Genomic DNA, 12,500 nt, shown 5'->3' on the forward strand with positions numbered 1-12,500 from the left:
GTGGCTGCCACCCTTCAGGAAATTCATGTCTGAGTGACCCAGGGAGAGTGAGGACTCAGGTAGCAACAGGGAGGAGGGAGAGGACTCAGGTAGCAGACAGAGGAGGAGGGGGAGAGTGAGGACTCAGTAGCAGACAGGGGAGGAGGGGGAAGAGAGGACTCATGTAGCAGACAGGGGAGGAGGGGGGAGTGAGGACTCAGGTAGCAGACAGAGGAGGAGGGAGGAGAGGACTCAGGTAGCAGACAGGGGAGGAGGGGGGAGAGGACTCAGGTATCAGACAGAGGAGGAGGGGGGAGAGGACTCAGGTAGCAGACAGAGGAGGGGGGAGAGGACTCAGGTAGCAGACAGAGGAGGAGGGGGGAGAGAGGACTCAGGTAGCAGGCGGGGGAGGAGGGGGGAGAGGACTCAGGTAGCAGACAGAGGAGGAGGGGGAGAGAGGACTCAGGTAGCAGGCGGGGGAGGAGGGGGGAGAGGACTCAGGTAGCAGGCAGGGGAGGAGGGTGGAGAGTGAGGACTCAGGTAGCAGACAGGGGGGGGGGGGACTCAGGTAGACGACAGAGGAGGAAACTGAAGATTTAAATGCCATTTATAGAAGGTCAAGTTGAAACCCAATCCGGTCCATGCATCCAATACCAGTATATAGTTAAATACCACCCAGCCCAGTGTGTGTGTGTGTGTGTGTACGCTATACCACCCAGCTTAGTGTGTGTGTGTGTGTGTGTGTGTGTGTGTGTGTGTGTGTGTGTGTGTGTTGGGTATAACAGTGTGGGCTTTAGGATTAACAGGGCTTTGCCTCCAGCCAAACCAAGAAGCCGAAGAGAGTACAGCTTAGTGTGTGTGTGTGTGTGTGTGTGTGTGTCGCTACGGATGGCTGGTTGTGTCACACGACTGAACATTCCGTGGACTCCTTTATTGGGTCCGTCCGGCCCCATGGGGATCCACATGGCCGCCGTGGGCTTTGTCTGAAATCTGACATGGCCGACCTCCTCCTCCTTCGCCCCAGTAGAACTACAGAAATTAACTTCACATCCTGAATACAAAGAGTTATGTTTGGGGCACATCCAACACAAAACGTACTACCTAGTCCCGCTCTCCTTATGTTCAAGCATGGTGGTGGCTGCATCATGTCATGGGTATGCTTGTCATCGGCAAAGACAAGTTCATTTTTTGGGGGGGGGGGTTATTGGTGTGTAGATGGGTGAGAGAAGAACGAATCCAATTGATTTCAACTTTGGGGTGAACAAGGGAAATGGAGAATAAATCAAGGGGTATGAATACCTTCTGAAAGCACTGTACCTGATTCAGCATTATACTGCTGTCCCATTATACTGCTGTCCCATTATACTGCTGTCCCATTATACTGCTGTCCCATTATACTGCTGTCCCATTATACTGCTGTCCCATTATACTGCTGTCCCATTGTACTGCTGTCCCATTGCATGGCTGTCCCATTATACTGCTGTCCCATTATACTGCTGTCCCATTATACTGCTGTCCCATTGTACTGCTGTCCCATTGTACTGCTGTCCCATTGTACTGCTGTCCCATTATACTGCTGTCCCATTATACTGCTGTCCCATTATACTGCTGTCCCATTATACTGCTGTCCCATTGTACTGCTGTCCCATTGTACTGCTGTCCCATTGTACTGTGTCGCATTATACTGCTGTCCCATTATACTGCTGTCCCATTATACTGCTGTCCCAAAAGTCTCAAATCAGTCTCTGGCTTGTTACAAGAAGAACATGAAAACCGGACTGTATCTTGAGTACTGAGATGGGGATCTAGGATGAATTATATGGACAGGGGGGGGCTGAGATGGGGATCTAGGATGAATTATATGGACAGGGGGGGGGGCGACCTGAGATGGGGATCTAGGATGAATTATATGGACAGGTGGGGGGGCGACCTGAGATGGGGATCTAGGATGAATTATATGGACAGGGGGGGGGCGACCTGAGATGGGGATCTAGGATGAATTATATGGACGGAGGGGGCTGAGATGGGGATCTAGGATGATTTATATGGATAGGAAGGGGCGACCTGAGATGGGGATCTAGGATGAATTATATGGACAGGGGGGCCTGAGATGGGGATCTAGGATGAATTATATGGACAGGGGGGGGGGCTGAGATGGGGATCTAGGATTAATTATATGGACAGGAGGGGCTGAGATGGGGGATCTAGAATTAATTATATGGACAGAGGGGGGGGGGGGGCCTGAGATGGGGATCTAGGATGAATTATATGGACAGGGGGGGGGGACTGATGGCACGGATGAATTATATGGACAGGGGGGAGGAATTAATATGGGATCTAGGATGAATTATATGGACAGGGTGGGGTGACCTGAGATGGGGATCTAGGATGAATTATATGGACAGGGGTGGCGACCTGAGATGGGGATCTAGGATGAATTATATGGACGGGGGGCTGAGATGGGGATCTAGGATGATTTATATGGACAGGGGGAACTCAGTATGGGGATCTAGGATGAATTATATGGACAGGGGGGCTGAGATGGGGATCTAGGATGAATTATATGGGCCGGGGGGGGGGGGGGGGGGCTGAGATGGGGATCTAGGATGAATTATGGACAGGGGGGCCTGAGATGGGGGATCTAGGATGATTTATATGGACAGGGGAACGACCTGAGATGGGGATCTAGGATGAATTATATGGACAGGGGGGCTGAGATGGGGATCTAGGATGAATTATATGGACGGGGGGGGCTGAGATGGGGAATGAGGATGATTTATATGGACAGGGGGGGGGGGGACCTGAGATGGGGATCTAGGATGAATTATGGACAGGGGGGCTGAGATGGGGATCTAGGATGAATTATATGGACGGGGGGGGGGGCTGAGATGGGGATCTAGGATGATTTATATGGACAGTGGGGGGGACCTGAGATGGGGATCTGAGGATGGGTCACACGGGCCGGGGGGCTGAGATGGGGATCTAGGATGAATTATATGGACAGGGGGGCCTGAGATGGGGATGAGGATGATTTATATGGACAGGGGAACGACCTGAGATGGGGATCTAGGATGAATTATATGACAGGGGGGCTGAGTATGGGGATCTAGGATGAATTATATGGACAGGGGGGGGGGGGACCTGAGATGGGGATCTAGGATGAATTATATGGACAGGGCGGGGCGACCTGAGATGGGGATCTAGGATGAATTATATGGGCCGGGGGGCTGAGATGGGGATCAGGATGAATTATATGGACGGGGGGGGGGGCTGAGATGGGGATCTAGGATGATTTATATGGACAGTGGGGGGGACCTGAGATGGGGATCTAGGATGAATTATATGGACAGGGGGGCTGAGATGGGGGATCTAGGATGAATTATATGGACAGGGGAACGACCTGAGATGGGGATCTAGGATGAATTATATGGACAGGGGGGCTGAGATGGGGATCTAGGATGAATTATATGGACGGGGGGCTGAGATGGGGATCTAGGATGATTTATATGCACAGTGGGGGGGACCTGAGATGGGGATCTAGGATGAATTATATGGACAGGGGGGCTGAGATGGGGATCTAGGATGAATTATATGGACGGGGGGGGGGGGGGCTGAGATGGGGATCTAGGATGATTTATATGGACAGTGGGGGGGACCTGAGATGGGGGATCTAGGATGGGTCACATGGTCGGGGGTGGGGGGGGGGGTTCTGAGATGGGGATCTAGGATGAATTATATGGACAGGGGGGCCTGAGATGGGGATCTAGGATGAATTATATGGACAGGAAGGGGCGACCTGAGATGGGGATCTAGGATGAATTATATGGACAGGGGGGGGGCCTGAGATGGGGATCTAGGATGATTTATATGGACAGGAGGGGCTGAGATGCACGAGGATGAATTATATGGACAGAGGGGGGCTGAGATGGGGATCTAGGATGATTTATATGGACAGGAAGGGGCGACCTGAGATGGGGATCTAGGATGAATTATATGGACAGGGGGGGGGCCTGAGATGGGGATCTAGGATGAATTATATGGGCAGGGCGACCTGAGATGGGATCTAGGATGAATTATATGGACAGGGGGGGGGGCGACCTGAGATGGGGATCTAGGATGAATTATATGGACAGGGGGCGACGAGACGGGGATCCAGGATGAATTATATGGACAGTTGGGGGGCGACCTGAGATGGGGATCTAGGATGATTTATATGGACGGGGGGGAGCTGAGATCGGGATCTAGGATGACTTGGACGGGGGGAAAGGGGGGGTCTGAGATGGGGATGAGGATGATTTATATGGACGGGGGGAGCTGAGATGGGGATCTAGGATGACTTGGATGGGGGGGACGGGGGGGGGGGGCTGAGATGGGGATCTAGGATGATTTATATGGACAGGGGGAGCTGAGATGGGGATCTAGGATGACTTGCATGGAGGGGACGGGGGGTGGCTGAGATGGGGGATCTAGGATGAATTATATGGACAGGGGGGGTCTGAGATGGGGATCTAGGATGAATTATGGGCACGGGGCTGAGATGGGGATCTAGGATGAATTGATGGAGGGGGGGGGCAACTGAGGATGGGGATCTAGGATGAATTATATGGACGGGGGGGGGCTGAGATGGGGGATCTTGGATGAATTATATGGACAGGGGGGGGACCTGAGATGGGGATCTAGGATGACTTGGATGGGGGGGGGTCTGAGATGGGGATCTTGGATGGGGTGGGGGGGGGGTCTGAATATGGGGATGTCAGGATGGGGGTGGTCTGAGATGGGGATCTAGGATGATGGGGGGTCTGGTCCTTGATCAACACTCCTTCTCTGAATAGCTTAGTGAACACTGAAGTGTTTGGGTCTTCCAGGGACCCCCCCTCACCCTCACCCTACACCTCTCACCCCTTCCAGGTACCCCAGAATATGACCTCTCACCCCTTCCAGGGACCCCATAGACTATGACCTCTCACCCCTTCCAGGGACCCCATAAACCACCACCCTCTCACCCCCCCTCACCCTACTCCTCACCCGCCCTCACCCTGACCTCTCACCCCCCACACCCTGACCTCCCTCCACCCCCTCACCCTACTCCACCCCCCCTCACCCTACTCCTCACCCCCTCAGCCCTCACCCATAGCTCCCCCTTCAGTCCTCACCCATATCTCAGCCCTCACCTCTTTTCCCCCCCCAGCCTTATATTTCTCTCCCCCCTCAGTCCTCACCCATAGCTCCCCTCTCACCCATATCTCCCCCTCAGCCCTCACCCATCTATATCTCCCCCCCAGACCTCACCCTTCTCTCCCCCTCAGCCCTCACCCTTCTCTCAGCCCTCACCCATAGCTCCCCCTCAGCCCTCACCCATAGCTCCCCCCTCAGCCCTCACCCAGCTCCCCCTCAGCCCTCACCCATAGCTCCCCCTCAGCCCTCACCCATAGCTTCCCCTCAGCCCTCACCCATAGCTCCACCCTCAGCCCTCACCCATATCTCAGCCCTCACCCTTCTCTCCCCCCTCAGCCCTCAACCTTCTCTCCCCCCTCAGCCCTCAAAATTCTTTCCCCCCCCCCCCTCAGCCCTCAACCTTCTCTCCCCCCTCACCCATATCTCCCCCCTCAGTCCGCCCCCCCATATCTCCCCCACAGCCCCCCCCCCAACACCCCCCCCTCGGCTTCAGACCCTGAAGATAGGGAGCGAGAATGAGAGAGGGAGGGGTGGAGGTTTATCCCCTTAATTAATATTGTCTGAGACAGACACACACAGAAGCTATGACTGTTGTTATCACCGGTTGATGGGAAAGGATGGGATCGCATTTCTATTCTCTATTTCTGTCTTTGGTTCTTTTGCTTCTCTGCTGAATCAGAGTTTGGAGATAAGAGGAGCCCAAGGTCAGAGAGAGAGAGAGACAGAAAGAGAGGGAGAGAGACAGAGAGAGGGAGACAGAGAGAGAGAGAGAGAGGAAGGGAAGGGAGGGGGAGAGAGAGAGAGGGAGACGAGAGAGAGAGAGAGAGAGGGAAGGGGAGGGAGAGAGAGGGAGAGAGAGAGAGAGAGAGAGAGAGAGAGAGAGAGAGAGAGAGAGAGAGAGAGAGAGAGAGAGAGAGAGAGAGAGAGAGAGAGAGAGAGGGGATGAACACAGAGAGAGGAGGAGAGGTTGACAGAGCGGGAGAGCAAAGAGAAGAGAGAAAGAGACCTACAGCCAATTTACATGAGAGATGAGCTGGATGGGGTGAAGGGGGTCGGGACATGGGGCTGTGATCTCCTAAAGAGTGTGTGTGTTTGTGTGTGTGTCTTTGTGATGGAGATGGGGCCAGCCCGGCCGGCCGGTGTGACCTGATAATGCCATGCCTCTCTAATAGCATTCATCCTCTCTGTCCTGAACTTACTCAAGTGGAAAAGAGAGAGGAGGGAGAAAACCAGGGTGTGGAGATGGGGGGGGGGGGGGGGGGGGTATGAAGCAGAGAGGGAGGAGGGGGAGGAGATGGGGGGTATGAAGCAGAGAGGGAGGAGGGGAGGAGATGGGGGAGGGGGGGATGAGATGAGAGAGAGAGAGAGGGGAGGTGAGGGGGGAGGAGATGAGAGAGAGAGGAGGGGAGGGGGGGGTATGAAGCAGAGAGGAATGAGGGGAAGGGGAGGAGATGAAGCAGAGAGGAAGGAGGGGAGGGGGGAGGAGATGGGGGGGTATGAAGCAGAGAGAGAGGAGGGGAGATGGAGGGGGATGAGATGAGAGAGGGGAGGGGAGGGGAGATGAGAGAGTGAGGAGGGGAGGGGGAGGAGATGAGAGAGGGGATGGGGGAGGAGATGAGAGAGGGAGCAGGGGGGATGAGATGAGAGGGTGAGGAGGCAGGATGAGAAAGGAGGGGAGGGGAGGGGGGATGAGATGAGAGGAGGGAAGGGGGAGGAGATGAGAGGGGGGATGAGATGAGAGAGGAGGGGAGGGGGGATGAGATGAGAGAGGAGGGGAGGGGGAGGAGATGAGAGAGAGGAGGGGAGGAGATGAGAGGAGGGGAGGAGGAGATGAGAGAGGGAGGAGGGGGGATGAGAGAGGGAGAGGGGAGGGAATGAGAGAGAGAGGAGGGGAGGAGAGACCAGGAGGGGAGGAGGAGATGAGAGAGGGAGGAGGGGAGGGGGAGGAGGGGGGAGGAGATGAGAGAGGGAGGAGGGAGGGGGGAAGAGATGGGGGGGTATGAGAAGCAGAGAGAGAGGAGGGGGGAGGAGGGGGAGGGATGGACCGAGTGAAGGAAGGAGAGGAGAGGAGAGGAGGGAGGGAGGGAGGAAGAGGAGAGGATGGAAGGAGAGCTGATGTTTAATAGATAACGTTGGGAGCTTTGGGAGGATATGATTTGCAATCACACCATCAGAGAGAATGGAGAGAATAGGGAGGGATGAGGAGAGGATGAGGGAGGGATGAGGAGGGAGAGAATGGGGAGGGATGGATGGAGGGAGGGATGAGGGAGAGGAGGGAAGGAGGGATGAGGAGTGGAGGGGGGAGGGATGAGGAGAGGATGAATGGAGTGGAGGAATTAGGAGGGAGAGAATGGGGAGGGATGAGGAGAGGGGAGAGAATCGAGAGAGGTGAGAAGAGGAGGGAGGGATGAGGGGGAGAGAATAGGGAGGGGCTTTGATATATTAGGTTTATGAGACGTGTGGGGACCTCCCCCCCCCCCCCCCCCCCACACACACACACACAGGAGTTTTGGAACTAATACTCACTTCTCCTGTACCCTGTACAACATCTATATACTCACTTCTCCTGTACCCTGTACAACATCTATATACTCACTTCTCCTGTCCCTGCAACATCTATATACTCACTTCTCCTGTACCCAATAACATCTATATACTCACTTCTCCTGTACCTGTACAACATCTATATACTCACTTCTCCTGTACCCTGTACAACATCTATATACTCACTTCTCCTGTACCCTGTACAACATCTATATACTCACTTCTCCTGTACCCTGTACAACATCTATATACTCACTTCTCCTGTACCCTGTACAACATCTATATACTCACTTCTCCTGTACCCTGTACAACATCTATATACTCACTTCTCCTGTACCCTGTTGTCTCAGAGCGATGCTGAAATAGTTGACCACGCTTGCTCCAGAGCAGTGTTGAAACTGTGATGAATGCATGATCCTTGTCACAGAGCGGTGCTGAAATAGTTGACCACGCTGGTCTCACAGCAGTGCTGAGATAGTTGACCACGCTTGTCTCAGAGCAGTGCTGAAATAGTTGACCACGCTTGTCTCAGAGCAGTGCTGAAATAGTTGACCACACTTGTCCACAGTGCTGAAATAGTTGACCACGCTGGTCTCAGAGCGATGCTGAAATAGTTGACCACACTTGTCTCAGAGCGATGCTGAAATAGTTGACCACGCTTGTCTCAGAGCGGTGCTGAAACTGTGATGAAATAGTTGACCACACTTGTCTCAGAGCGATGCTGAAATAGTTGACCACGCTTGTCTCAGAGCAGTGTGAAATAGTTGACCACGCTTGTCTCAGAGCAGTGTGAAATAGTTGACCACACTGGTCTCAGAGCGATGCTGAAATAGTTGACCACGCTTGTCTCAGAGCAGTGTGAAATAGTTGACCACGCTGGTCTCAGAGCAGTGTGAAATAGTTGACCACGATTGTCTCAGAGCAGTGTGAAATAGTTGACCACGCTTGTCTCAGAGCGATGCTGAAATAGTTGACCACGCTTGTCTCAGAGCAGTGTGAAATAGTTGACCACGCTTGTCTCAGAGCGATGCTGAAATAGTTGACCACGCTTCAGGCTTCAAATGTATTATAACGTTTGGATGACTTTGGGGAGTTTCGGTTAACAACAATTTGATGTGTTTCCATTTTTGCGTTAGCTAACTTTATTCCAATGTTTTCATCATTCGGTGATATTTATTCCCGCTTGTCATTATCTATGGGGGGGCATTCAGTTGTGGTTTAGAAAACAGTTAATGTGGCGAGGCTCTGAAGAGACGTGCCTCGCCAAGTGACCGCCAGGAGGCCGGAGGTAACGGCCGCTGCCTAGCAACGAGTTGTAGAGCGTAAGTGTGTGCCGATGCCGCCTCAGCTTCACGGATACATTTTCATACTAAACCGCGGGCAGAACTTTACCGCCATCATGACATGGTTGGTTGGGGGGCGGGAAATAAAAAGTTGAGGCTTAGTCGCCGGAAATAACTTTTTATATAGAAAGGAAAGTCTGCAAAAAAAAGTTGTCTGGAAAAAACAAAAGGTGTATTTCAGTCCATCTCTCTCCCTCCCCCCCCCCCCCCCCCAGACTAAGTCAAGTCCTGGGACCCCCTCCCCCCAGACTAAGTCAGGTCCTGTATTTCTCCTCTCCCCCTCAGACTAAGTCAGGTCCTGTGTATTTCTCCCTCTCTCCCCTCCCAGACTAAGTCAGGTCCTGTATCTCTCTGCCCCCCTCCCAGACTAAGTCAGGTGCTGCATCTCTCCTCTCCCCCCTGAGATGAAGTCAGGGACCTTTCCTACCCCCTCCCCCCCCAGACTAAGTCAGGCTTGGATCTCTCCCCTCCCAAACTAAGTCAGGCCCTGTATCTCTCCCTCCCAGACTAAGTCAGGTCCTGTATCTCTCCCCCCACCCAGACTAAGTCAGGTCCTGTATCTCTCCCCCCAGACTAAGTCAGGTCCTGTATCTCTCCCCCCAGACTAAGTCAGGTCCTGTATCTCTCCCCCCACAGACTAAGTCAGGTCCTGTATCTCTCCCCCCAGACTAAGTCAGGTCCTGTATCTCTCCCCTCCAGACTAAGTCAGGTCCTGTATCTCCCCCCAGACTAAGTCAGGTCCTGTATCTCCCCCCAGACTAAGTCAGGTCCTGTATCTCCCCCCAGACTAAGTCAGGTCCTGTATCTCCCCCCAGACTAAGTCAGGTCCTGTGATCTCCCCTCCAGACTAAGTCAGGTCCTGTATCTCCCCCCAGACTAAGTCAGGTTCTGTATCTCCCCCCAGACTAAGTCAGGTCCTGCATCCCCAGACTAAGTCAGGTCCTGTATCTCCCCCCTCCAGACTAAGTCAGGTCCTGTATCTCTCCCCTCCAACTAAGCGCTCAGGTCCAGTATCTCTCCCCTCCAGACTAAGTCAGGTCCTGTATCTCCCAGATGAAGTCAGGTCCTGGATCCCTCCCCTCAGACTAAGTCAGGTCCTGTATCTCTCTCCCCTCCAGACTAAGTCAGGTCCTGTATCTCTCTCCCCCCAGACTAAGTCAGGTTCTGTATCTCTCCCCTCCAGACTAAGTCAGGTCCTGTATCTCCCCCCAGACTAAGTCAGGTCCTCTTTACCTCCTCCCCCCAGACTAAGTCAGGTCCTGTGCATCTCTCTCCCCCCAGACTAAGTCAGGTCCTGTATCTCTCCCCCCCAGACTAGGTCAGGTTGCATCTCTCCCCCCCAGACTAAGTCAGGTCCTGTATCTCTCCCCCCACAGACTAAGTCAGGTCCTGTATCTCTCCCCCCAGACTAAGTCAGGTCCTGTATCTCTCCCCCAGACTAAGTCAGGTCCTGTATCTCTCCCCTCCAGACTAAGTCAGGTCCTGTGTATTTCCCCCCAGACTAAGTCAGGTCCTGTATCTCCCCCCAGACTAAGTCAGGTCCTGTATCTCCCCCCCAGACTAAGTCAGGTCCTGTATCTCCCCCCAGACTAAGTCAGGTCCTGCACCTCCCCTCCAGACTAAGTTAGGTCCTGTATCTCCCCCCAGACTAAGTCAGGTTCTGTATCTCCCCCCAGACTAAGTCAGGTCCTGTATCTCCCCCCAGACTAAGTCAGGTCCTGTATCTCCCCCCTCCAGACTAAGTCAGGTCCTGTATCTCTCCCCTCCAGACTAAGTCAGTGTCCTGTATCTCTCCCCCCAGACTAAGTCAGGTCCTGTATCTCCCCTCCAGACTAAGTCAGGTCCTGTATCTCTCTCCCCCTCCAGACTAAGTCAGGTCCTGTATCTCTCTCCCCCCCCAGACTAAGTCAGGTTCTGTATCTCTCCCCTCCAGACTAAGTCAGGTCCTGTATCTCCCCCAGACTAAGTCAGGTCCTGTATCTCCCCCCCCCCAGACTAAGTCAGGTCCTGTATCTCTCTCCCCCCCCAGACTAAGTCAGGTTCTGTATCTCTCCCCTCCAGACTAAGTCAGGTCCTGTATCTCCCCCAGACTAAGTCAGGTCCTGGATCCCTCCCCCAGATGGTCTCAGGTCCTGTATCCTCCTCCCCCCAGACTAAGTCAGGGTCCTGGATCCACCCCCCCAGACTAAGTCAGTGTCCTGTATCTCCTCCCCACTAAGTCAGGTCCTGTATCTCTCCCCCCAGACTAAGTCAGGTTCTGGATCTCTCCCCCCAGACTAAGTCAGGTCCTGGATCCCTCCCCCCCAGACTAAGTCAGGTCCTGTATCTCTCCCCAGACTAAGTCAGGTTCTGTACTGCCACAGCCAGTGAGTGGATGGGTGGTAAAGGAGAGGCAACGCCAGGACCAACCCCTGCTGTTATAACTGTTCTCTCAGGGGACATTTTGCATTTTTGTGAAGTATCTGCTGCTCTGTCCCCTATCCCCTAGACAGTGCACTACCCATAGGGCCTCTGGTCAAAAGTAGTGCACTATGTAGGAACAGGGGGCCATTTTGGGAAGTACTCCCTGATTCATCTCTCTACAATACTGTCTGAACTGGCCTGGATATTAACTGTGTGTGTGTGTGTCACTGTGTGTGTGTGTGTCACTGTGTGTGTGTGTGTGTCTCTCTGTGTGTGTGTGTGTGTGTGTGTGTAGGACTGCTCAGTGAGGAGGATGTTTGCGGGTTTCCCCCCCAACTCTCCCTTCATCAACCAATATGACTCTCGCCTCTCGATCCGCAACCGAGATTACCGAAGCTCAGCTTGAGAGTTCAAGGTACACACACACACACACACACTTCAATACACACACACACACACTTCAATACACACACACACACCTCAATACACACACACACACACCTCAATACACACACACACACACTCACACACCTCAATACACACACACACACACACCTCAATACACACACACACACACACCCACTTCAATACACACACACACTTCAATACACACACACACACACACATCAACACACACACACACACACACATCAACACACACACACACACATCAACACACACACACACATCAACACACACACACACACACACACACACACACACACACACACACACCTCAATACACACACACACACTCACACACTCCAATACACACACACACACCTCAATACACACACACACACACACACACACACCTCAATACACACACACACACACACACACACCTCAATACACACACACACACACACCTCAATACACACACACACACTCACACACCTCAATACACACACACACACACACCTCAATACACACACACACACACACCTCAATACACACACACACACACACCCACTTCAATACACACACACACTTCAATACACACACACACACACACACACATCAACACACACACACACACACATCAACACACACACA

The 12,500-nt window shown here is 53.3% G+C and overlaps 1 pseudogene across 1 annotated transcript in view; it reads left to right on the forward strand.

The window, feature by feature from the left end:
• The window catches only part of LOC149980664 (uncharacterized), a 103,225-nt pseudogene that overhangs the window by 86,214 nt on the left and 4,511 nt on the right, over nucleotides 1-12,500 (forward strand). The window contains exons 9-10 of the transcript XR_016484039.1: nucleotides 4,845-4,887; nucleotides 11,740-11,839. The product of XR_016484039.1 is annotated as an uncharacterized LOC149980664 (transcript). The remainder of the gene's footprint in view (nucleotides 1-4,844; nucleotides 4,888-11,739; nucleotides 11,840-12,500) is intronic.

This window comes from Oncorhynchus mykiss, chromosome 10 (assembly GCF_057628025.1).
Source record: "Oncorhynchus mykiss isolate SJ-2025 chromosome 10, ASM5762802v1, whole genome shotgun sequence".
In the NCBI taxonomy this organism is placed as follows: domain Eukaryota; kingdom Metazoa; phylum Chordata; class Actinopteri; order Salmoniformes; family Salmonidae; genus Oncorhynchus; species Oncorhynchus mykiss.